The 25,004-nt window shown below is 40.2% G+C and overlaps 1 long non-coding RNA gene across 2 annotated transcripts in view; it reads right to left on the bottom strand.

Moving 5' to 3' along the window:
• The window catches only part of LOC116663761, a 52,667-nt gene that overhangs the window by 21,955 nt on the left and 5,708 nt on the right, over nucleotides 1-25,004 (bottom strand). The window contains exons 2-6 of one of the 2 annotated variants that reach the window (XR_004320085.1): nucleotides 11,935-12,048; nucleotides 8,961-9,084; nucleotides 8,818-8,884; nucleotides 3,882-3,961; nucleotides 482-520 (exon numbers count right to left, since the gene is read on the bottom strand). This is a non-coding gene — a long non-coding RNA (uncharacterized LOC116663761). Of the gene's footprint in view, nucleotides 1-481; nucleotides 521-3,881; nucleotides 3,962-8,817; nucleotides 8,885-8,960; nucleotides 9,085-11,917; nucleotides 12,049-25,004 lie in introns of both variants that reach the window. The other variant, XR_004320084.1, reaches the window with a different exon arrangement.

Raw genomic sequence — 25,004 nt, forward strand, 5'->3', positions numbered from 1 at the left:
GGCAGGCATCACAAACAGGAAGAAAAGCCTGCAGCCTGGGCTTAAAGAGCTTTGATCTGTTTGTAAAGCTGGTGAAAAACCGGCTCCATGGGAGCCAAAGCCAAATCCGATACTGTAAGGGAGCGTTTGCTAGAGAGCAGCTTCCCTCCCGGGGACACATTTGCATAAGGTGTAACATTGCTAAACATCTGAAAGAGATAAAAGCTGGGAATCTTATGACTTAACTGCGACTCACACTAATGCCCTAAGCCAAGTGTAAAACTGGAATAATATCTTCAGCCTCTGCTGTTACCCCAAGTATTGCCACAGTGAGAACTTGTCCTCCTTAGACCTTAGGTCACTATGAGCAAAAGGAAAGACATATTTATACATCAACTCTGAAAGGAAAATTTACTTCTTTTATGCTGTTTTTGATAGAAAATCAAGCAGGAATGCATGCCAGCTTTTTTCAAGTCAATGATATCTCATTTTAAATTCTTACCTTCTAAATTACTGGTTTCTTCTCAGGGCACCATTGTTCCTGGGGAAATAATGGGAAAATACTGAATAACTGTAAGGGTTAATATCAATTTTTCTAACAAGGCATTGGGGTGCTTACCCACCAATGGGACCCTTTGGCTCTTCCCAGACCGTCTCAAAAAAGAAATGTCATGAGAAGGTGTTTCACCTGTTACGCCGAGTTGCAGGGGTAACAAGCCATCTCAAGAGAACTAGGAAGAAACTGCTGGCCACTTAACATTCAGTGAAAAGCAATAGGTAATAAGCTCAAAATGTAAAGCAAGTTTGATATTTTGTGTTCTACTTCAGCACCGTCTGCTGTATTTAGTTTCATGGTTAAGACCTATGTGATGAGTCTGTATAGTTTTATTCTTGCAAGTTTCTATTTAGTCTATCAGGTGATCACACACAGTGTGAGAATTGGAAGCAGGTGGTGGGCCCCAAATTGCTGCAAAAATGGCATCAAACCCATGAGGGAAGTGGCAGAAGGAGAGTGTCATGAAAAAGAAGACCTAAAATCATCGTACTAAGGAGCACAACCCATTAGAAAGAGATTGTTGCTTCTTAAATATTTTGTTTGCAGTTGCAGGGCAAAAATAGGTAGGCTGAGCTACACATGGTTCTTAAAGCCATTGGTTAACTCACTGCATTCAAATCTTCAGTCGTTCAGTTAAGATAGAGCTTAGAGATCACTGGTGGCATTTCCATTGGGAGTGGAGGGGGTACCTTCCATTCCCCAGCAATGCCAGACCCTGGTGCCCTTCAGTTATTGCTCCCAAGAAGTGACAGATCTGTGAGAGCTTGGGAGGACCTTGTGCCCCAACTATGCTTAGACTTTCAGGAGCAGCTCTGTTCTCTGCTGTCCCCTACTTGGCCATTCTGTGGGCCTCCAGCCTGCCAGAAGGGCTGGGAATTATAATTCAAATGAGGAAATAGGAAGCCCATTGGGCAACAGATCTACATTTGTTTACTGCTCAGCATTACCTGTGAAAAGGCAGATAGTTTTCATCAGTCTTTCCCGAGGCAAAATGGCGCAATTGGATGTCACTGCTCTCCCTACAGATGAGCCAGGATGTGGCCCTTTGCACCTTGTCCTCTGCTGAGAAAGGACATCCCCCTCGCTGAGGGCCACATGTTGTTCACACCATCTATCCACGCCTGTGCCTTCCTGGGTCAACTTAAAACATCGCCTCTGCCCAGGCTCCTTGCTGCTGTTCATTTTTGTTTGCCATGCAGCACAAAGTTGGATAACATGTGCTTCTCGGTCGTGTGGTCCCATGCAGATCAGTGCTAAGCAGCCCTTCCCATCTGAAAGTTCAGTTGCTTTTCAGGAACACAGCGTGGGTGAATCCCTTTGCAAGCCTAACTTGCAAAACTACTCAAGAGACTAGAAACGACATCGTTAACAGGCCCAAGTCCCGTGCATGTCTACTTCTTGGGCACCTCAGTCTCTAATAGTTCATCCTTTGGTCTTTGTACCACATTACCTTCTGGGCTTTCAAAGACTGACATAATTAAAATTAAATCCCTGAGAAATTAATGTGTATTTAATAATGTTTGTGGAGTAGCTATAATGTACCAGGTAGAAGCATGGACCCTACATACAAGGACTCCATAGGGAAAAAATAATAAACAAAAACACACAGTAATGTTTAAGTGTCATAAGAGAGCACAGGAGACATGAGCTGTGTGGCACTGTCCCGGCTCTCTGAGGCAGGCAGATATAATGACACCTCATCTCTTAGATTTACTGAAGAGATAAAAGAAGAACCTAGTTTGTATTTAATAGAATAATTGTTTTGGTCCCATTGTTCCCACCACCTCTCCCACCCCAAAACTGTGATAGAACTGTGGTGACTGTAGTACACCCAGATGGGATTAAACATTTAAAATCCCCAAGAGAAGACTGATTACTTGGTCTTGCCACACTGGGTACCAGAATGTGTACAGCCATTGTCAACTGGAGTCTATCTGCCCAAGACGTTGATTCAAGGAGGTAAGATTAAGTGTCAATTATGGAACCCACACTATGGGTAAGGACCATATACAGGTAACTAATGTGCAACCACCTACAGCAATTTATAAATAACATAGCTTAGAGAACTATCATTGCATGAAATTCCATTTTCCTTTCATCAGGAATCACTGGACCCTTACCAGGTGTGACTAAGGAAACTGTCCCTACTCTGATATGGCCTAGACATTCTTTTTTGTTCTTTCACCACCAGGATCCACAGATCATCTTCTACGTGCTGCTTTAGACCCAGGCACGAGGGTCCTGCCTTGGACTCCGCACTTTACAAAAGCCCATCCTTCCCTCCCCACGGGGCACAGGTGGTTCCCCTGTCAGTATCCAGGCCCCTGGAATTCCCTGCTCAAATAGCCCCGAGCTGACTTCAAACTGTGTATATTTCTTTCCTGGGTTGCGCTCTCCAGGGTGGGACCTTGTTAATGGTGTGTACAACCCCAGTGCCAGTGGTGTGCTCAACAGGTGCCTGTTGGCAGGGGATATGTCCGGAACTTGGACACTCAAGCTGGCCATGTGTGTACAGCAGGCTCTTGCTACGTGGGATGGATCCTGGGTGATCAGAAAAGGAGGTAGGTCATAGGTCTGAGGACAACGAGGTGTCTCGACTTGAACCTGACCTTCCAGGTCTTTATGAAATTATATTTACCAAAGTAAGGCGCTAAAGTGTTTTACTTACCAACTTGTAAACCTGCTTAACAGTTTAAAAATATTTAGACATACAGTATGTGAGCTTCCCATTACGTACTCTTGTCCCCAACCCTACAAATGTTAGCGGGGAGCCTGCTGCTCTGTGAAGGAAATGATTATTTCCTTGTATCAGATCCCTCGTTACTAACTGCAGAACATGCTCTGTGTCTGCGCTGCTCACAGTTCGGATTTTGTGTATAGTCTTTATCAACTGCATTTGCTCCCTCTAATACCCCTCATAAGCATCTGCTGCTTATCACTTACTGTGGCTTTTTATATGTTCAGGGGCTTAGAGCTTAGAGTTTAGTCTCTTTCTTGGTCCCTTCTATTTTCTACTGAGTCTTTTTAGTGGGAAATGCAGTTTCCAAGTTGAGTCTGAGCCTCTAAAGTCATGGGAGCATATTCCAGTGTTGTTATTGAATGCCCACGTTGGCTTCACAGTGACACCGCTGCATGACCTACTCCGGCCTTCAGCTGCCCACGTGCTTTGGGATGGCAGAGGAAGCCCTGTCTGCCTGTGCCTGGGGATCCAGAAAGAAGGGAGAATTTAAGCTGAGACTCACAGGAATTTCTTTCTATGATGGGAAATGCTATTATTATATCTCAAATTTATGGCGCATTAGGTGGATTAATTATAAGCACAAAAGCAGAAAACTCACGTCCATACCTGTACTAGGGAACACTCACATATAGCCAAAGATTTTAATCCATGGTGCAGTGTTGAAAGTCCTCTCCGAGTGCTGATTCCTACACAGCAGACAGAGTGGGATTACTAATCGATAAAGCACTGAGAAAAAAAGCGAGAAAAGATTTGATTCTAGCAACACCCTCATGGCTGTGTGGTACTCTTGGTGATAAAGATAATTCACTAAGAGATTAAATTAGAGAGAAGATAATTGTGGGACAGGATTATGGTGGCATTCACAAATTTTGCACCTCCCAGTCCCTGCATAACCCAGAAAGATGATAGTCGTTTCCAAATTTGTATGCAAATTTTTCCTCTGGTAGAAGTATCTGAAAGCAAAATTGGTCCATTGAGTTAATCACTAAACAGGGCACTTCAGTGTGCTCTAGTTCTGACATCTAATCAGCTGTACAGCTGCATTTAAATACTGAAGACTTAAAGGATTTTGGCTTCTGAAGCAAGGGATTTTCTAGATAATCTTGCCTATGAGGTCCTTGACTTGTGCAGTCGAATGCTGCCAACTGTGATCTGCAGGAAATTACAGTGCAGTACTTACATATCTGTTTTTCCCCTGTGTATACTGTTGGGAGTTTTGCGTTATAATTAGCATTTGCTAGTGAAAAGCTCATTTCTCAATTATGCTCTTGACTTGATAGAAACCACATTTGCACACCCTCTCCTCCCCTCTGCAGTTCACTCCAGCACCGAGCAAGGCGCCGGGTGGTAGGCAGCCCCGCAGCCCTTAAACCAGGTCAGGAGGTTGCGCTCAAAACCTTCCTGGGATGCAGCTCAGGCCAAGATTTTGCTTCTTCTGTGAATGAAAGGAATCTAACAGAGCAGAAACCAAAATTTAAAATTATGCTGAAATAAAAATGCTCCAGGGTTACCACGATGTGGAGTGTGCAGAAGAGGAGTCAGTAGGATGGGGAAATCCGCTTCCACTAAACAAGCCTGAAACAAGGAACTGAGGGTAGGGGGTAAAAAAAAATTTTTTTTTCAATAAATTAAAAAAAAAAAAAGAAAGAAAGAAAAAAAGAAACACTGAAACATTGCTTTCTGTGCCCCCTGCTGGATTGCTGATAATTATGCTTGTTGGACTATTTAGTATAATTAGTCTTCAGCTGCCCATTTCAGTTTTGCTCAAGACATAAATGTCAAGTCAAAGCTATTAAAAACCGTGTTCTTGAAAAACAGATACTCAAAAGGAGAATTACCCAGGTAGCAGCGGCACTGCAGGAAATCACAAATGCCACCAACTATTTGTATTGTTGTGCTGGCTGGATGCACTAATTACTGTAATTCTCTTACAGCATATAAACTGTGGGCTGGTTGAGAGCCACATAAAATTAATTTTTATGTTAATTAACCTCTCATTCAAGTGAAAGCTAACCACAGTCACAAACTCTGCCCTGCCCATCTTTTGTATGGGTTGTTTCAAAAGATTGGCGTGTGTGCCCAAGGTTTGTATTTCCTATTAAGTGGCAGGGTTCCTCTTGGCCCTGAGCTATTGTAAACCAGGCATATGATTTACTGTCCATCATCTCAGATAAAAATAGGTATTTTTTTTCCACAGGCGGCTTGAGTATCACTGGCTCGAGTCAACAGAAAACACAGTCAGGTGTCACCAGCTGAGCAGAGGGCCCTTGTGCTATTTTGCACTTGTCACGGCCACTTCTCTTGGGGGAATGAGAAATTCCCGTGGGTGACAGAAAAGCAAATTTCTTCTCCTCCATAGAGGAGGCTGTGCTTGGCACACCTTCCAGAGCAGCTTTTATCTGAGCCCAGAGCTGGGGATGGAGACAGGAGGTCTGATGAGGAGGGCAACCTGGGGAAGGGAGCCCCGCCCAGGCAGGGGCAGGAAGAGGTGCCCAGGAGCCAGAAGCAGACCTTTGGCAGGTTTCTGGGATTTACAGACTCCCTTCCTGGCTCCTCATTTTACAGGTGGGAAACTGAGCTAAAGAAGGAAGGGACCTTCCAAGATCACTGCACTGAGCTGATGACAAAGCTTATGTGATGTGTGTGGGGCTCTTTTTCCCACGTCCCAGTTCACAAAAGTAAGAGAGGATGAGGTCTCCTCTGACCAGGCTGACAATCAAGTAAACATGCCTACTTTTTTTTTAAAAGGATAATATTTTGAAAAATTTGCAAATATGAGCTTGGGAATAGAGTGCAAACATGAGCAGCTCCATAGGTAGGGGGGATAAAAATTCAAGAATGCATAGGCCGGATGAGAAATCTGGCATCTTTTTCAAATAAAGCCCCACCTTTTGGTTGTCTAAAATTTCTTTCAGTTATTTACTAGATTAAGTTGCACAAACCTTATTTCCCGCTCAGGGAATTTGCCCACCTTCATGCTCAGAAGTAATAGGTGATTGAAGGTGATGGCTGAACACACGGGACCCGTGCTTTCTAGAATTACCAAGGCGTGCAGCCCAAGCTCTGTAAGTGGGACCCAGGGTTCTTGTCTGGTCACAAACCAATTAAGTTAAGTGCTACTGAAATTGCTTTTTATCATCTAGGTAAGAAGCAGTTCACAAGTGAGATACAACACTTGACACATAAAAGCTTATTCATAAGCCTGGGCCTGGTGACCTAATAGTCACACTAAGACCCACAGAACACTTCCGTGAGTGGGAAATGAGTTGTTAAAGAATGGGGGAGCTCTTGGGGGTCACAGATATCAGAACTGTATAACGGCTCCTTATTCTCTATAAAATTGTTTGGAATCACTAACTGCAGCTCTCCAATAATTCCGCTGACGACCATGTCTGCTCACATCAAAGGAACCGAATCCAATCGGGATGGACTGGGCTGCTGGAAAAGGTGTGGGCCGCCTCCCACGGTGAGGTCCAGCCTGAGTCAAACTGAACTACAACAGTGTTGCCTCCCACCTGGAACAACCAGCTGACTGTTGTTTTTTCCCTAAAATCTCCACTTCTCTGGGGGACTCCTCCTACAGCCCCCGCCCACGTAGGGAGCAGTTCTGGTTGGTTCTTTCAGTGTAGCATCGGACAGTGATCCCCTGGCCATGCAAATGGATTTTCATTCATTTCCCCAACATTTGTGGAACATTTTATTTGTGGGAAGTGTGCTTAGCTGTGGTTAGTGGGACAGGCTCCAGCTACCAGCTTTACTAGGGACCACGCAGCCTTCAGACTGAGGTCACACTCTTCTCAGGTCCCCAGTCAGACTCAGCAGGGCAGTGATAGCCACATGCACATCCTTCTGGAGTCCCAAGGTACCACGGTCTTGCCCAGAAATCCCCAAGCCTTCTCAATTCATGGCACCCACAGTGTCTATGTAATTTTCTCATGGCACACCCTAAGCCAAAAGAAATTGCATGCCAGCTCCTTTTGTCAAATAGTTAGGTCCAGACAAGGTAAGAGCAGTAGTTTGCATGGTATCTGATAGATGTTACCATGTTTCCCTGGAAAATTAAAAACATCCTGCTGCACTCCTGTATGTTCGCCATGGCACCTTGGAGAATCTGCATGCACCGCTCCAGAACCTCAAGCTTAGCCATTTCTACCCAATGCAGGGCTCCTCCAACAGGCAGTCTGTTCCCCAGAGCGCCTGGCTGAGCTGGCAGAGGTGTTGTCAGATCAGTATTGCAGACTGAAGGCCCTGCGCAACTGGCTTCCTCCCGTTTCCTTTCACAGGCGTTACAGCCCAATAAAACTTTGCCTTCCTACCGCCATCTGTGCATCTGCTTCTGGGAGAAATTAACCTGTGACATACCTCTTGACTTTCAAAAGTTTCAAGACAGTTACCTGGGACAATTAAGGGAACTTCATGAAATCTATTCCAGAGGTCACATTTTATGAACATATTCCATAAATGATAGAACTGAGAAACTTACTAGATCAGATGTCCTTCCTTATGCTGCAAACTCATCATGGTTGTCTTATTCAGTTTTGTATTGTTGACACCCAGAAGACTGTTGGTCATAGAGTGAGTTCGCAATAATTGTCGATTGTGTATTTGATGAATGAATATATCATGCACAAAAATACATGTTATATGTCAGAATTTTAACAAGTCTTTAGTAAGACAGCTGCACTATGCTCCATTTTTCTCTTCTAGAATTAACCTGAATCTTAAAAACAAATTCAACCTATCAATTATATTTTTCTCTCCAAAACTGTGTTACAAATAAATTAGCAGCAAAATTTCTGACAGAAAAAAAAATTGGGGAGGGGAGCTATTTTCTACTAGTTGAGTGTCACATCATTGACCTAGAATGCAGCTGATCTCAACAGTAAGATTAATAATAAGTAGACCGGATTTTTTTTTAAAGTGTAGGAAACCCAAGTGAATTTCATAACCCAATCAGTAGTGGATGAAACCAAGCTTGAAAACACAAGACAAGAAGTTATGTTTGTGCTCTGTAGTATCTGTCCCCAGGCATCTTATTGCCATACTTAATATACATTACATAAACACTTTAAAAGTCTAAGAAAAAGAACGTTGATGAAGGTAAGCCCAACTTCAAACAGAATTTCCAAAGAGACAAAAGTGTTTAATTCCATTTACCAGGGAACTAAAACTACGATGACGCTCTTGAGGCATTTTCCCAAATGCGCTTCATTGTACAAGGAAGGGATTTCTCTCAATCAGATTAGAAATGAGAAAGGGACGGATGTGATTTGGGTTTCCATGCATACCAGTTGGCCCTCACCTTCCTGGCACTTCCTGTACCATCTGGAAGTAGCATGTATCTGAGAGTTCTCCTTATAAAGTCAACCCAAAATGCACTTCTATTAATGTTAAATGCTCTTTTCAAATGAAAAGGAATACAGGAGACAAAGCTCCAGGAGACAGCCCTCTACCTCCCCTCCCTTCAGAGCCTTCCCCGAGGGCAACGGGGGAGACTACTGGGACCAGCACAGCCTTATTTAACGCCTCAGTCATTTCTCACCCTCTTAGAAACAGCACTTGGTCTTCAGCTCAGGTGTATCAGCAGATGCCCTGGGACTTCACACCTGCTGTGATGGAAGACATAAACACAAGTTAATTAAGTCTATTGTTCAAACAATTTGTTTCTCACTGAGAATGACTCACTTGGAACTACTTCAGCACAATTTGATTTCCAGATATAGACTGCCACCTTCACTCTGGTGTGTGGACCTCCTTCTTTAGAAATTCGTTTCATTTCAGAGACTTCCAGGTCACTGGCAGAGTAACACTAAACAAAACAAAACAAAACCAAACAAAACAAAACAAAACCAAACTATTGCTAATGGACAACAAACTGTTTAATAAAAAAAAAAAGTAAATGGTGTTTTTCTGGTTTTTTTTTTCATAACCATAAAGTTTTTCAGAGTAAGTTCACTAAGGTGAAACTGGAGTGAGTCGAATGTTGGAGATTTAGTATTGTGTAGCATTCTTACTCAAAGTCAAGACTGAAAACTGCTGTTGAAAGGCTTTCAGAGTCTCTCTGGCAAAGTGAAGCATGGAAAATTAATGGAAGGTTTCGTCCAAGGAGAAAAATGCAGGTGAGAGATACATGCAGGTTTTTTTTTTCCCAAAGCATGCCGCTTTGTTTTTATACAAATGGATCAGAGGACATTTCTCACATTAATTGCTTCTATTTTTACTTTGTATCCTTATTGTGCTTCCATTCATCCTCTCTAACTGATGTTCTGGAAACTTTCTTTGTCCTGTTCCTCCTCCATCACATGCCACATCACTGCTGCCTGGGATAACCTGTCCTTGCTCTCATCAGATCCGGTATTACAGTGCAGCAGCCATGGAAGCTGCCCTCCCATGGTGCAGAGAAGTTCCCAGGAAGCAGCTCACCAACCAGGGTCTCATTTCCCAGCCTCCCTTGCAGTAAGCTGAATACAAGTGACCGAGCTCTTCTTGTCTTGAACGTGAGAAGGGTGCACTCTACTTCCAGACTTGGCCCATCACACCTTCTGTGCTCTCAACATCTTGCAGGATGTTAATGTCCTGGACCCCTCCATGAATCTCCCCTTATCCTTCTTTCTTCCACATAAGCAAAAATATGGTGACTTGACTTTTCCATAAGCAAAAATAAACTTCTTTTGTGTTGTGCTATTGAGATTAGGGGGATCATTATTAAAACAACTAGTGGTATCTTAATGCATGAGATTAGTGAAAATAATCAGAGCTTGCTACATGTTGCAAATCTTTACTGAGCACCTACTATATACCAGACCCTGTACCAAACCTCCCAGAGCTGACACAGAAATCCCTTAATTTTCCAGTCATCTTGTCTTCCTAATAGTATCTGTTCCCTTCAACATCACCTGAAATCTCTGAAGTAGGAAAGCCATTTAGGCCTATTTTACGCATATAAAAACTACAACCCAGACATAGCATTTGGGTAAGCCAAATCCAGATCGCTCTAATACAGCATCCTACACGGCAGGTCTGTGGAGCCACCAAGAAAAGTAGAACTGGCTTTTCCACAAGTCCTACCGAGTCAGGAACAGAACCAAACTCCCAGCCACTAAACACATTAGACCTCAGCTGTTCACTCAGTGTTACATTGTGGGTTTGAAGCAAAAGAGAATAAAAGTCAATGGATAAATAGAGATTAACTTTTTAAGATACAAGAGTCCAGGGTTTTTCCCTTTGCCATCTCTTTATATGACTTGAAGAAATAATTCATTTTAGAAATAACCTGCATTCAGCCACTTGTTTTTACAATTAAAAAAATAGCCTCTATAAAGACAGGAGACATAGTTAACTCAGACCAGGGTGAACCAGATTTGTGAAACCTGAAGCAAACATTATGGAGACTTTTTTTTTTAAAAGAAAAGAATGCAAAATTCCACAAGCAAATTTGGTACAGGGCCTAGATAAGGCTCTGGCAAATGAAGGACTGAAAATATTAAGCTTCATGAGCTTTAAGGAAAATCCACATGCAAGCCATATATATATATATATTTTAAATCAGGTGACAAATTGAAAGAAGGATTGAGAATTTTAAAGATGTAATCCCACTTTTATTCTCTAGCTCAGTAATCATGAATCAGTTGTCTATAACCAGATGGACAATCCATCAAAACTGCATTTTTTAGTTCCTATTTTCTGAGTCATATATCATGTCGTATGCTTCTGTTTTGAATGTTTATTTATATCTACTTCTATAAGAGAAGACAACATGATTTTTTTTCAATATAAACACAAATATGGGTACCAGAACATAAAATAATAATGATGGGAGGCTTGTCCTAAATTTAGAAGTTACTTGTAACTCTAGTTGAAGAAAACTTATTCTTCTCATTGATCCTCAGGCTTCTGGCAAAACCGCCATGCCAGTGTGTACGCAAATCAGTCAAGTACAGTAATTAAAAAATAAGTTAACTTGGTCCGTGATCCCTACTCACTCCCAACAAATAAGATTTCCTTTTGAAAAGGCCCGTTTTCCTATCCTCTGAGAATCAACGACCTTATGCTTTGTTGACTTGGGAAAACTCAGTTGCCAAATGAGACTTGTCTGCCATGAACTGTCAGCTTCTAGCTCTTCAGATTGTAACCCAGGGAGCAATTAACAGGAACACGTGGCCCATCTTTGCCACCAGGGGTCTTGGGAAGCCCAGAACTGCAAGCTTTCACCAGCTAATTACATCACCATGAGTTAGCCTCAGGAGGAAATTTGTAACCTAGTTAGAAATCAGACACATTTCCACAAATGCCAAGGTAAATGTTGTCCTGTGAAACCCCTATCAGCCACAAACTTGAGTTAACATTAGCAAAAAATTTTCTTCTAAGATCCTAAAAAGTAAAGGGCTACCAAAATAGTAATTTTGATTTTCAGTTGAGTTCAGGCAAAGCTATATATTTTACTAAATTGTAAACTTTTACCATGACCAATTACAAACTCACACCATGACCAAAAGTTCAGAACAATCTATTCTATATGTTCAGCATATAGGAAACCATGTTTTCCCCACCCCAGAGAACCTGAACCTCATTTTCTTCCAAAGAGTCAACACATGATGAACATGATTATCAATCTACAAAAGTCACTTTAAAAGACAGTTTACCTCTGTGGTCAACATACCAGAAGAGCAGGTCCCAGACATCAAATAATTTGGGCTTTGTATAAAAAAGATTGCAGCCTTTGCAATATCTGAAGAAAGATCATGTAAACTGAAAAGAATGGTCTTCTTTGAGCCTAGAAGATTCAAAAAGAAAGAATTCTATGAGTTAAACCACTTCGGTTCACACCTTATATAAAAATTCACTTAAAATCAATCATAAAATCGACTTCAATATATGAGATAAAACTCTTTGAAGAAAACAAGCATAAATTTTCATGACCTTGGATTAGGCAGAGGTTTCTTAGATATAACACCAAAATTACAAGCAACAAAAGAAAAACCTGATAAACTGGACATCTTCAAAATTTAAAACTTTTGTGCTTCAAAGGATACCGCCAAGAAAGTGAAAAGATAATGTACAAAATGGGAAAAATATTTGCAAATCATATATCTGCTAAGGAACTAGCTTGTCTTCAGAATACATAAAAAGAGCACTCACAACTCAACAATAAAGAGACAAATAACCCAAATGGAAAATGAATGGATAAAGGATTTAATAGACATTCCTCCAAAGAAGACATACAAATGTCCAATAAGCCCATGAAAAGATGCTCAACATCACTAGTCATTAGGGAATTGTAAATTAAAGCCACAGTAAGATACCACTTCACACTCACTAGAATGGCTAAAATAAAAAATTTAAAAGATAGCCAATAGCAAGTCTCTAGTAACAAGATGGGACTGTAAAAATTTTCAGGCATTTTGGAAAACAGTCTAGTAGTTCCTTGACCTCATCCTTTCAGGCCTGCATTTCAAGGACTTTGATTTGTGTTTCCACAATCTAGTTGATCTGAAAATTTGGGAAATCTGTTTCAAAAATGTATTTATTTTAATTTTATATTTTGGCAGGAGAGGGAGGTAATTAGGTTTATTTATTTATTTATTTTAGAAGAGGTAATGGGGATTGAACCCAGGACCTCGTGCACACTAAGCATTCAGCTCTACCACTTGAGCTGCACCCTCCCAAACTTGGGGAGTTTTTTTTAAAGCTACTGGCCAGAAATTGAGGAGATCCTGGCACAGTAGGTCTGGGGTGAGTGTGCCTGGGGCATTCCTGAGTGGTGGGCGGGCGATCAGAGAGGACAAAGGCAGGCCCAGATTTAAGCCACGCAACATTCCTACTGGGGACTCCAAGCTGAGGCTTGCATGCAGTATCTGGCAAGTCACGTCATCCGAATTATCCAACTCAAACTACTCTCCACCGCGTTGCTGAGGATAGGCTCGTTACCCTCTCGGCCCAGAAGGAAGGGGTGAGGGCCAGTTACAACAGTGGTGGGGAAGAAACCAGAGACTCCAGCAGAGAAGGAAAGTTCAGACCTCCCCCTTCGCAGACACAAAGTTGTATCCCATGGCCAATCAAGGGGCACAGTGGGGCAGGAGGGAGTCAGTGGACTGGGGCTTCCTGTTCATAAAGGAGACTTGGTTTGTAGTCACAGAAATGCACTGACAAGATTGCATATTAAACAAAAAGGCGATTTTTGTAAGCCTGAATTGGCATTTTTTTTCTTAATACATCAAAAGCATTTTTAATGTCATTATTTTAATACCTAAGTTTTTATTCTTCTTTCTTATGAAATTAACATTCTTGTTTTTATCTCAGTAGGGCTGTGTGATTTAGAGCAAACTACTTAACCACTCTGAATGTCACTTTCTTCATCCAAAAAAATTGGAGCAATGGTAGTACTGACCTCAGGAAGTTGTTATGAGGATTAAATGAAGCATTTAAGACATGATTAACCTTTATTAGCTAATAGTAGTAGTAGTAGCAGAAGTAATTTTTGAGACAGTAGTAACATCCATGATTGAGCTACATTATCCAGATTCTGAAAGTTGTAAAGCTTAGGGCCAGACCTCAAACCCTAGTGACCCCACCATGCCATGCCAGTCAGCAGATTCCTCTCTTAAACACCTTTGATGAGTCTCTCATTAAAGACTTCAGCAGTTGTAAAAATTAAGCCATTACTATTAGTTCCTCACAAATTTCAAGGTCATCTTTTTCCTAGCTATAAGATTTAGATAGGTCAGATATATGAGAGGTGGACAGAGAGAGATAATCAATGGTACAATGTGAAAAATACTGTCATTTGGATGCCTTGGATTTTACCATGCCAACTTTCTCTCATTCATTCCCTCCAACAAATATTTAATGGACGTTTATTACATGACAGATATTACACTATATGCAAAGGATTCCGTAGTGAGCAAAGCCAAGCATGCTCCCTGCCCTCATGAACCTCCAAAAATGTACCCAGCAGGGCTGTCACACCTCTAGGCAGGTGATCTGTAAGATGCATTCCTTTCTCAATATATACATCCTTTTATGTTCCTCAAAGAAATAGCATCAAATGATTGCTATCCTAATTCTTTCGGATATAAATCACTTTAAGAAAAAGCTTCCTGTGTTTTGGAGATTGGGTTTTGCTGGGTGCCATCCATCACTGTCCTGCAGTGGGAAATTTACAAAAGGATGTTCTCAGTCACAGGTTCTTAGTGTCAACGAACACTAAGAGAACGCACCCTCTGATATATCTAAGAAGTGTTCTTCCAGCTTCAGGGAAATACATTTACCTGCGCAAATACATTGCTCCCAGAAAGTAGCTTTTCCCTGACGGCATCATGCTAATTACTTGGAATGACTAGCTCTTAGTGAACATATTGTAATAAAATGATCAATTCCCTTAGGCAGACATTTATTATTTCCCACATCATGGTCACAGACCTCATCGAGCTTTCTCAATCAACTCTACCAAACAAATAAAATTAGATTCATGGCATTTGAAAACACAGCATGTAATAGTCATCATTCAGAAGAAAATGGGGAGGGAGGTGGGGAAGACAATTCAAGAAATAAAAAGAAACAGTAAAGAAATTAAATCCACAAGTTGACCCTCCAGCCAATCCAAAATATACTTGAAATAAACGGAAACAAAAAGACAGCATTTAGAAGGTTTTCACCCCGATTTCACTTCAAATCAAGAGAGAAAAGATGTCGGGGGGTAGGGGGGTGGAAGGGTGGGGAATGTTCAACTAAAGCAGTTGGGGGATATTTATTAGGATCGCATAATTCCTAAATAAGCACAAAGCCCTGATTGAGGGCCTAATTGCTCCTCATGTCTGCACTAGATCATCACTAAATTCTTCTTTGCCAAAACCTCTAGGGAAAACACTAGCATCTTAAAAAGAAAAATCTAGGGGATGGGGAGGAAGTGAAGTGAACTATTTAGTACTGAGTGATTTTACTTTAAAAGAAATCCCCAAGTATGCTCTTAAAAAGACAGTCTATATCCTGTCAACACAAACATGCGTTCTGGAAGCCTTTACTTTGTGTTTTTAGAAAGTACTTAATTTTCATCATGTTATTTGACGTTTTCATTCGTTCACTTACAATCTCAATAAGGCAGATAATTTTTAGACCAAACATAAAGATAAACGTAGCTTCCCAAGTGCAAGAAGCAATTAACTCTTTGCATTTGATTTTGGATCTTCATTTTAACATGCAATGTAGACATTTAAACACAAGAGGACAGTGTGTGAATGAAAACAAAGTTCAATTACTAGTCATCTAATTCAATTCATTTACTTAGTACATCAAAGTAAAATCTTAATTTTAAGTGCTTTCCCCCAAAGACATTTTATGTCATTTCATGCTTCAGAAATTAAAAGTAGAGGTTGATAGAAATGTGAATCATGAGACCAACTAATCAAGTTAATTTGAATCATAATGGAAATTAGAAAGATTAATTTCATAAGCAATCATTAATAATGGAAGCGCTCATGTACGAATAATCAAAGCTTTAAGTATTATATGGTAATTAATTCATTACTATGGGTTGCATATTTTAAAATAGCTCAAATCTCCCTTGCTTTTGGTGTGCTTATTAATAGCAGTCCTGAGGGAAGAAAAGCTAAAAGGTTTCTTTTGAAAAGTTTTTTGTATGTGTCTTTAAACAAGCAAGAGAGAAAGTTGAATTAAATGATAAAATAAACAGTCTTGTTCATTGGTAATTTGCATTCAACCTTGGAAGAAGTGTCAGCCCTTTGCGAAAGAGGGGAAAATTATGTTCTTGACAAAAAGATGGCCAAAGGTAAAGGATTTATTATTTTATGGTCCAATATCAAAACTAATATTTTATTTATGTGTTTCATTTCATTAAAAAATGCATTTGATTCGGGGCTTCATTTGGAAATGGTCTAGTATGCACTATTTACCACAGCAAATGTTAAAAAAGAAATCAGCTAGACAGTTATATTTCCTATTTGTAAAGCTCTGTAATTTTTCCATAATCAAATTCATATGTATAACACTTGCTATTATGAGTTATCCTTGCAAAAAATCAGGGCACAAATATTCTTGGAATGCACTTTCAAACATTACCTCTTCTTATCTTTAGTAATATTTCAGTGTTGTCATAAAAGAGTTGTGAAAACTTATACAGCTTCTCAGGGGTGATGTGATCTCTGGAGGATAATGTATTTCTATCACATGTTAAAATGATGGCTTATATGTAATAACCTTCTTATAGATAAATAGACCTGAGCTGGTTTTCTACATTTCCTTCCTCCATTTTGCTGAGTTTTCTAGGCGATCTGGATTTGCTGATTTTCATGATGCTTTGACTACAATATCTGACTTCTGTAATGCTAACTGTATTCATTCCTTCAGCCGACAAGTATCTGTTGAGTGTCCGCCACATCCTAGTCACCCTTTCTAGTACTGGAGATATCAAGGCAAAGAAGACTGATTAGATCTGAGGAAAGAGTAAAAGTCTCTGTGTTTTTCTGAGAGTCTCAAAGAAGACCATTGTAACTGATCCACTGAAGTAAATACAGGAGAAATTGATAAATGCTGTCAGGTGCCGTAAGGTCTTGGCAGGCCAGATAAGGGGCTTGGAATCTGTTCTAGCTGCAATGGGAAGTTGCTGGAGGGTTTTAAGCAGGGAAATGATTCGACCTGATGTACCCTTTGAAAGTAGCGTGCTGTCAAGGACGCAAGTTCAGAGGCCATTACAAAGGCAGGAGGGCGGCTGGACTAGGATTGTAGCAGTGGAGCTGATGGGAAGCAGACAGACTCAGGACACATTTGACAGTTAGAGGTGACAGGGACCGTCGATGGACTGCTCACGACATGTGAGGGAGAGAGCAGCGTCAAGAATGGCTCCCAGGTTTTTGCCTGAGAAATCTAGTGATGGGGAAGCCTGAGTGAGAAGCAGATTTTCTTGGGGAGGAGGGGAGTTGTTTGGGCCGTGATAAAGTTGAGGTGTTTATTAACTCTTCAAATAGAAAAACTGAGTTGGTAACTGCATATGGGGAACTGAAGCTCAAAGAAGGTCAGGGCTAGATGGCCAGATATAGATACCCCTGAAACTTAACAACTAATAGGAGGAGAGAAATGTTAAGCAAATAGTATAAATAAGAGGTCTTCTGAGAATGAGAATGCGACAAGAGGAGAACCATATGTAAATAAAAGACCCAACAGTCTCTGAGAGCTGAAGGCTCTGTAACTTCTTCAACAACATCATCTTAAGGGTTAAAGATCTTCGATTACACACAAGACCTATAAAATGGTAATTGCTTAGGGAAGTAGATCCATAATTACATGCACTTTCTAATTCATAAAAGCACCAGAGACCGCTTTCCATCCAATTACAGGGATCACCCCTCATAAATATTACATGGAACATATGCTTCCACAACGGATTATGACCAAGAACTAAGCCCTTGCTGTCAATTCTTTTATTTTTCTCTTGTTTGTAACTCTTTATAGAAGAAAGAGGGGGTGGAAAACAGCTCCTATGAAAAAAAGGAATGCTATATATTGACATAATCTGTATCATATGCTCAACCTCTCCCTCCCACACCTTTCAAAATTCCAAGTTTTCTTTTCAGCTTTGAGTACCCGTTATTATCAAAAATTAAGGGCAATAATCAAACCTAATTTTCCAACTTCTCTTTCTCCGAGAGCCTTCACGCAAATCTCTTTCTATAGTGGATGTCATCTTGGCCACAAGTAACAGGGCTCTCATGTGGCAGGAATTATGAAAGAACAACTTGCTAAGCCTCATCTGCCACATAAGTCATTACCAAAAGTTTTAATCTTTTTCCTCTGGAATAAGGAGTTGTACTTCAGGGGAAAAAAAAGAAGAAGAAGGAGAAGAAGGAGGAGAATGAGGAGGAGGAGGAGGAGGAGAAGGGGAAGAAGGGGAAAGGGAAGGAGGTTCCAAATAATAGCTTATAATTTCCCTTTAAATTGTAACCTTTGTAAGACCAAAAGTGCCATTTTCAAACCAACTTACCCTACCAAAAGCTCCTCCCACCCAGAAATTAATGCATGAACACACACACAAATACATAAGCATACAAACAGACTAAATGATACGTATGTATTTTTAAGTTTCAGTTTATGTTGTTCCTAGAAGGAACTAGAACAATAAAAACGCTGAGCGTGCAATTGTATTTACTGAGGTGACTGAGGCAACAAATGTGTCCCCTCAGAATCTAGCAAAGCTATGTAGATGCTTTCTAGCTGGTACTCAAATACATTTTTCATGAATCTGTTCATTTCCAAAGTAACCATAATACTTGGCTATTCCTAATTTTTAAAATTTTCTTTGTCTTTGGATTAGACCTTGGCTCTGGACTGGATCCCTTCCCACTTTACCTCTTTCTTACAACATCCTTCTGCTCACCCTCCAGCCTCCAGCCCCTTCCTGATGCAATCCTTCCTGCCCAACGGCATCATATCATGCGTCCTTAATTATCACTTTATGTCACTCCCCTGCTCAAACATGTCGGTGATTCACCATTTCTCCATGAAGTCCAGACTTCTGAATATGACACCAGCTGACACCTCACTTCTCTCACACACGGGTCCTGCTCAGCCCAGCTAAGCCAGCCTACGTCCATTGCTGTGCCTCAGTTGGGGAAGAATTTTCCATCCACGTTGTTATGAAAGTATTGGGCACCCTTTAAGGTCCAACTCAAATGCATCTTCAAATGATCTTCCTAGTCACCAATTCTTGAAAAATATCTTAAATTCTGAGATTATTCACATGCAAAGAATGATCTCTCCTATTTCCTCTCTCTACACTTCTCTTATTAATTAGAAGACTTCTCGTGACTGCATTTTCCTATTCGCTTACCTTTTTCATTATTCCACAAGAACAAGCAAGCTGTTGGTTTTAATAAAAAGAGAACCATGCTTGGGAGGTTTTTAGACAGGCTCCCAGCCCCATTCCCTGGTAAATCAATGGTTAAGCTAGTGGAACACTGAGACCTGCTTTTCAGGCTGTAAGCATTCTATTTCTATCCACTCCAGGACTTAACTTGAGCCACGAGAGGAATTTACCTTTTTCCTTAAGTGTCTCTAGCTAATAATGTTACCCATGCGTCTTTTTAAAGCCTTAAATGTAATAGACACCAATTGACTAGCACCCAGTCATTTCAGTTTTGCAAAACCAAGTTAGTAGACCCATGGCACCCAAGCTTGTCATGTTTACAATGGAGATATCTCTCACCTGAGTACCTTTTAGTGCGCCCCCACGAGGACCGCCAGTGACACATTTGGCCAAAGTGAATCCACAACTTGAGATTCTTGGAATTATCTGGGTTCTTCTACCTCTCTGTCGCTGTCTCTGTCTCTCATCAATGAGTACCACTCCGATGTCCATTTAACTATAAGTTACATCAATGCTCAGCAGGAAGCGAGGGCCAGACGGCTCCCCTGTCTTCTTAATTTTTCTACAAAGATTTCAAGATTCACGTGGCCATAAAGGATGCTGAACTGAGCACCAATTTCAAATTTTGAGAACAAGAGATTAAAATAACCATATTCACTAGAAGAAAAAAAGTATTTCAACTGTTTCCAGCCTTGAAAAAGAAGTAGCCATCACTGTAGGGATGGTTGGGGAGGTCAACTCAAGGCAGCAAACAACAGAACCTGGAGAATGTGATAGGCTTTTAGTTTAAGTGAGTACAATTTTTAGATTTTCAAATCTTTTTTTTTTTTTTTTAAGAGTGTCCATTAGCTTCTGAGAGATCAGCTGTTACCAACCGAGCTGACGCTGTGGCTGTTGACGCAGATGCCGGGCTCTTCCTACAGAACAACTGAGGGGAGTTTTCTTGCATCTCATCCCAAGCCCTGCCACCCACACACCTTCATAAAGCAATCAGATATTTCTCTGCTCAATTACATGTGCATATACCACTGTGCAATGATCACTCGCCTCACCAGATGTTATCTGGAATAACCTCAATAGCCCTATTATGATAAACGGGGAACAAGGCATGGGGTTCAGCCAGGATTGCACAAGAAGGTTTTGGCAATAGACCCCATCTGGAAGCCAAGAGTGACTATTATTACTAATAATAGCTATCGTTTATTAAATTCCCACCCGGTGCCAGCTGCTTTATATCTGAAATAATGATGAGAAGTAACAATTATCGAGTTGCTTATTATATGCTGGGTACTGTTATGGATTCTTTACATATATTTGTATTTCTTTACACATATTTACATGTAGAGATCCTTTACATGTGACTGCAATTTACATGTATTTACATTTACATGTATTCTTTACAGAAGAAAATGCATGTACAACATAGATACAAATTTTTAACACCAGTGGATGTATGAGGAAACTGAGGCACAGACAGAGTAAATAACCTGTCGAGGTCACACAAGTAGTAGGTGCTGGAGCTGGGACGTGATGTCTGGAAGCTCCAACAACCACACCCTTAACCATCCTGTTATTTTATCTTCCCTGTTCAGCTATTTTCAATCCTTGTAACAATTCTACTTTTACACCCAGTTAGCAGATGAGGAAACTGAGGTCCAGAGATGCTAATTCATACAGGTAGTAACTGGGGTCCCCTCAGGCCTAAAGCCTTGGCTCCTGGGCACAGAGCTCTACTACCCCAGAAATCTCTGTGGGTGTCTGCTCTGGAAGTATCTGTCCTGAGGTGGCTGTCTGAGGTTTTCTCAAAGAGCTTCTGCCTTCTACCCCTTTGCCCACCAAACCCCAGCTCATCACCATGAAACTTCTCTCCTTTGTCTCCTTGGAGGAGGGGCTCTATAAGAGAACTAATCACGTATTTATCCCATTTTAATTTTTCATGGTCTGAGGCAGTGCTTTAGAGGGCTGAGTCCTGCTGAAAATGTAAATGCCAGGCTCTGATGAGGTAGAACTGGGTGCAGCCCAGCAACCTGCCTTTCCAGTGAGCATCCCATGATTCAGACGCAGGCAGCCTGGCTTCATTTGCACTGGTCCAACACATCACTACTTTCTGGCAACGGATTTGCATGGTAGAAAGGGGTTTTCTGGTGGAAATTTTAGGCCGAGGTGGTTGAGATATTTTAGAGAAGAAAGGCCTTTGTTTGTTTGTTTTTTTCCTCCTGCTATCATATAGGTCACTATTGGTTTAGCTTTTATTTATAGAGATTTTTTAGCAAGGGTCTTTCAAATATTCTTCTTATATCAAATGCAAAGAATAGGTCTTTAAAAAAAAGAACAAAAATAAAACCTCAGGTTTATTACCATGAAACTTACTAAATAACAATTTTCCCTTTTTGATAATGAAATAGGTATGTACATCACATATATGAAATAAACAGCATTGGCGTTCATCCTTCCTTTTAATCAGGCTTCTTTCCCCACTGCTCCAAAGGGTGTATCCTGAGCAATAATGTCAAGTTTTTAAAGACACACTGTCTTTACCAATACCCTAGAAGTTATGTTTTGAAAGATTTGAGCATGTTTCTCTATATTTCCATGCATATTCTTCTAATAATACTCAACAAGAAAAAGCTAAAAACACTGATGACAAGAAAAAATATAAATAGCAGAGAAAATAAAGGCTTAATTCTTAATGCTAATGGAAGTCTGGACATTAAGCATTTCGGACTGTTAGACATCATACAAAAGATAAAGAGACCCACTCCAAGGAGACTTAACAGTTGACAAGGACAACCATAATATTATAAATAAATTAAACTGGAATAAATACGAGTGCATGCCATACCTCTTTTATTCTGAGTGCACAGCTTTCCTGCAAAATTCTTATTAGTAATAAATTCCCTTTGCTACCATGGTGACCTTACAGTTTAAAATGTTCAGTTATTTTTTTCAGCCAACGTTGGATGTGTTCTGAAGGTTTTATCTGAGCTTTTTTTTCCCTCCCAGATACTCTTCTGGTTGTCATTTGCATAGTCATTTGCATAATGTTATTCCTGATAAAGCTCTGGTTCTCTGAAGAAGAAAATTAGCAATTATTATTTTGCCACAGAATGAATGATAGCACAGGATGTTAGCTACCAACCTCATTTAAAAACTTTTGAAACAGGGCATAAAAATAATATGAAGACATGTACTATTAAAAAAAATTACCATCCCATCACACATGGCACAGACTTCCCTTTCAGTGATTAACAGTGTCCACTGAAGGTCCTGGGGAGGTGGGGGAGCAGAGTTGTCAGTCACTAGAAAGGCAGGGAGAGCAGGCAAATTACTCCGAGCAAACCATTTAATGAGGGCTTTGTTAGTGTGGAGGGCTGCCGCGCTATATGACAGCTGGCACTTAAGAGGCACGTTGTGAAGGCAACATAATTCTGTCCATCTGCAGCTCAGCAAAAAGGGCAGTCACGGCCCACGAGAGCCCAGAGCGACACTTGGTTTGAATGACAATTTTCCCCTATTGAAAAACACTATGTACATATATGCTGCACACACCCCTATGTACCCTATGCACATACAGTTCTGTTTAGAGATAAGGAGGATTTGTTTTTTATAATCTCAACACATCTTTTAAGTGACGCCCCTTCTTCTCCTGGTCGTCAGGGAAGGCCTCTGGCCTCTCCTGTCCCCTGAGAAAGAAGTGCCCAGCTGTGCTTTCTCCCCAAGTAACGGTGACAGGCATCAAGTCACATCATTAGCAGGACTGCCATAGAGATCGCGTGAAGCAGAGGGCTGCCAGCGAAAGCTAACTGCCATTGTCTCACCACCCCCAAATTAAACAACTTCAGCATTTCTAGAGGTTGAAAAGCCAAGGGTCACCAACACTATTTATTTATGGGATAATAGCAAACTCTTCAAGTAAGAAGATTCTTAAGAATAAATTCAAAGTATTTTCTTATAACTGAACTTACAGAACATTTAGGGAAAAAGTCCTGTAATTTCATTACCAAGAAATAAACAAAAATAACCTTACAATGATACCTTTGTATTCTACATTTTATCTACCTATAATTTGTTCAATGGTAATGCCATGCCATTATATTGGTTTTTAGCTTTCTTTTTTCCACATAATAATATTCTGTTAACATATCTCCCTTGTCCATTCAATATTTCATTCTACAACATGATTTTAAATGGCTGCCTAATATTCCAATGATGAAAATGAATCATCTTTCATTTAACCACCCCCCACAAATATTGGACTTTTAGGTTGTTTCCCAAAATGTTTTCTTAAAAAGTTTCCTTTTTTTTTTTTTTTTGGCTATTGTACAAATACTTTATTAAACATAAAAAGAAACTAGCAGATAGACATGACGACAGTCATACTTGCAGTAACTCCCTGAAGAAATTTCTAAAAACAAAAGGCGACTATAAATTTAGCAGTATTTTTCACTGAATTTGTATTTTATGAATTATAATAGTATCTATGCACATTTAATAAGCTGTCATAGGTGCACACAGGTTAAAAAAAAACAACTATCCAATTCCAGTATGATTTCCCAATATCCTATAAAATTACAGAGGCTTACCGGGGGCTCTGGCCCACAGGTGGGAAAGGTTTGATTACAGCACTCATCTGGGGAGGATGTTCCAGAAATCAGCATGGACAAGTGGCACTAATATTTCCCCAGATTTTAGAACCATAGTGTTACTGAGGCTCCTTAAAATAAAAGGCAGGCGTTAATTTGCTGTCAGTGGTCTGTATTTGTTTTATGTAATATTTAAGAAACATCCTTAAACCTCAGGGTTAGAAGTCATTTCAAACTGGGCACATGGAACAAGATGTCATGAAGGAAGGAAAGGAGGAAGCAAGTCTTAAGCTCTGGTTCTGAGCCAAGTGCTCCGACTGACGCTTTCACATGTATTATCACAGGTTCAAGTGTCCGCTTGTGTAGCAGCTGATCTTTAAGATCAATATTTTACACCAAAAAAAAAAAAAAACTAAAGGGTTTGCATCTACCAGGAAAATTCATCTATATCCAGTAAAAAAAAAAACAACAAAACATTAAACTAGACCCCTGGCCTAAGGCAGACTCTGAACATGTGTCTTCATTCTTACAGCTGAAAGTTAAAGGGTAATGTAGAAGAGGAAAAAAGATTTTGAAGAAGAAACAACTATATAAATCTGCTTTAATTGTTAGCACCAGATAAACTCAGCTTAATACATCTATTTTGAGGCTTCAGGACATTTTACACAATTTTACTATTTAAAATTCAAGGAGGTCTACGGCCATACCACCCTGAACACGCCCGATCTTGTCTAAAATTCAAGGGGAGAGGTTATTGGCTATTTCAACAATTTTAGTTACTTGCAGGTACACAATAAAAATTAAATACTTGCCCAAATCTACAGAAATGAATTTATAAGGACTGGGAAAATGTCTTCCACTGCCATCTGGAATAATATCAGACCTATAACATTTGATGTATTTTGAATTGGAATAGGATATAACTCATAATAAAATTTTTAAGAATTCAGATTTAGATGGAATATATTTTCAAAAACATGGAAATGCTTATGAAACATGGTGGGGACAAGGACATAAAACTACATATGCCCAGTGTCTTTGCAAATATTTTTCATTATATTGATGCAACCCAAGGGTCAGCTGACACTATCCTTCCTATAAAGATTTAAACAAAATCGTTTTTGCCTCCTTTCTAATTCCCAGCTGAAGTTTGTGACCATCTCCAAAATCTCTGTGCATTCTGGGGTCTACTTTCTGAATCACTCGTGGTGCCAAGCTTCTACTAAATTCTGGGTCTCATGCAAAAGTCACTGCTAAAGTGTTTCTCTACCG

The sequence above is a fragment of the Camelus ferus genome, chromosome 5 (genome assembly GCF_009834535.1).
Source record: "Camelus ferus isolate YT-003-E chromosome 5, BCGSAC_Cfer_1.0, whole genome shotgun sequence".
Taxonomy (NCBI): Eukaryota; Metazoa; Chordata; class Mammalia; order Artiodactyla; family Camelidae; genus Camelus; species Camelus ferus.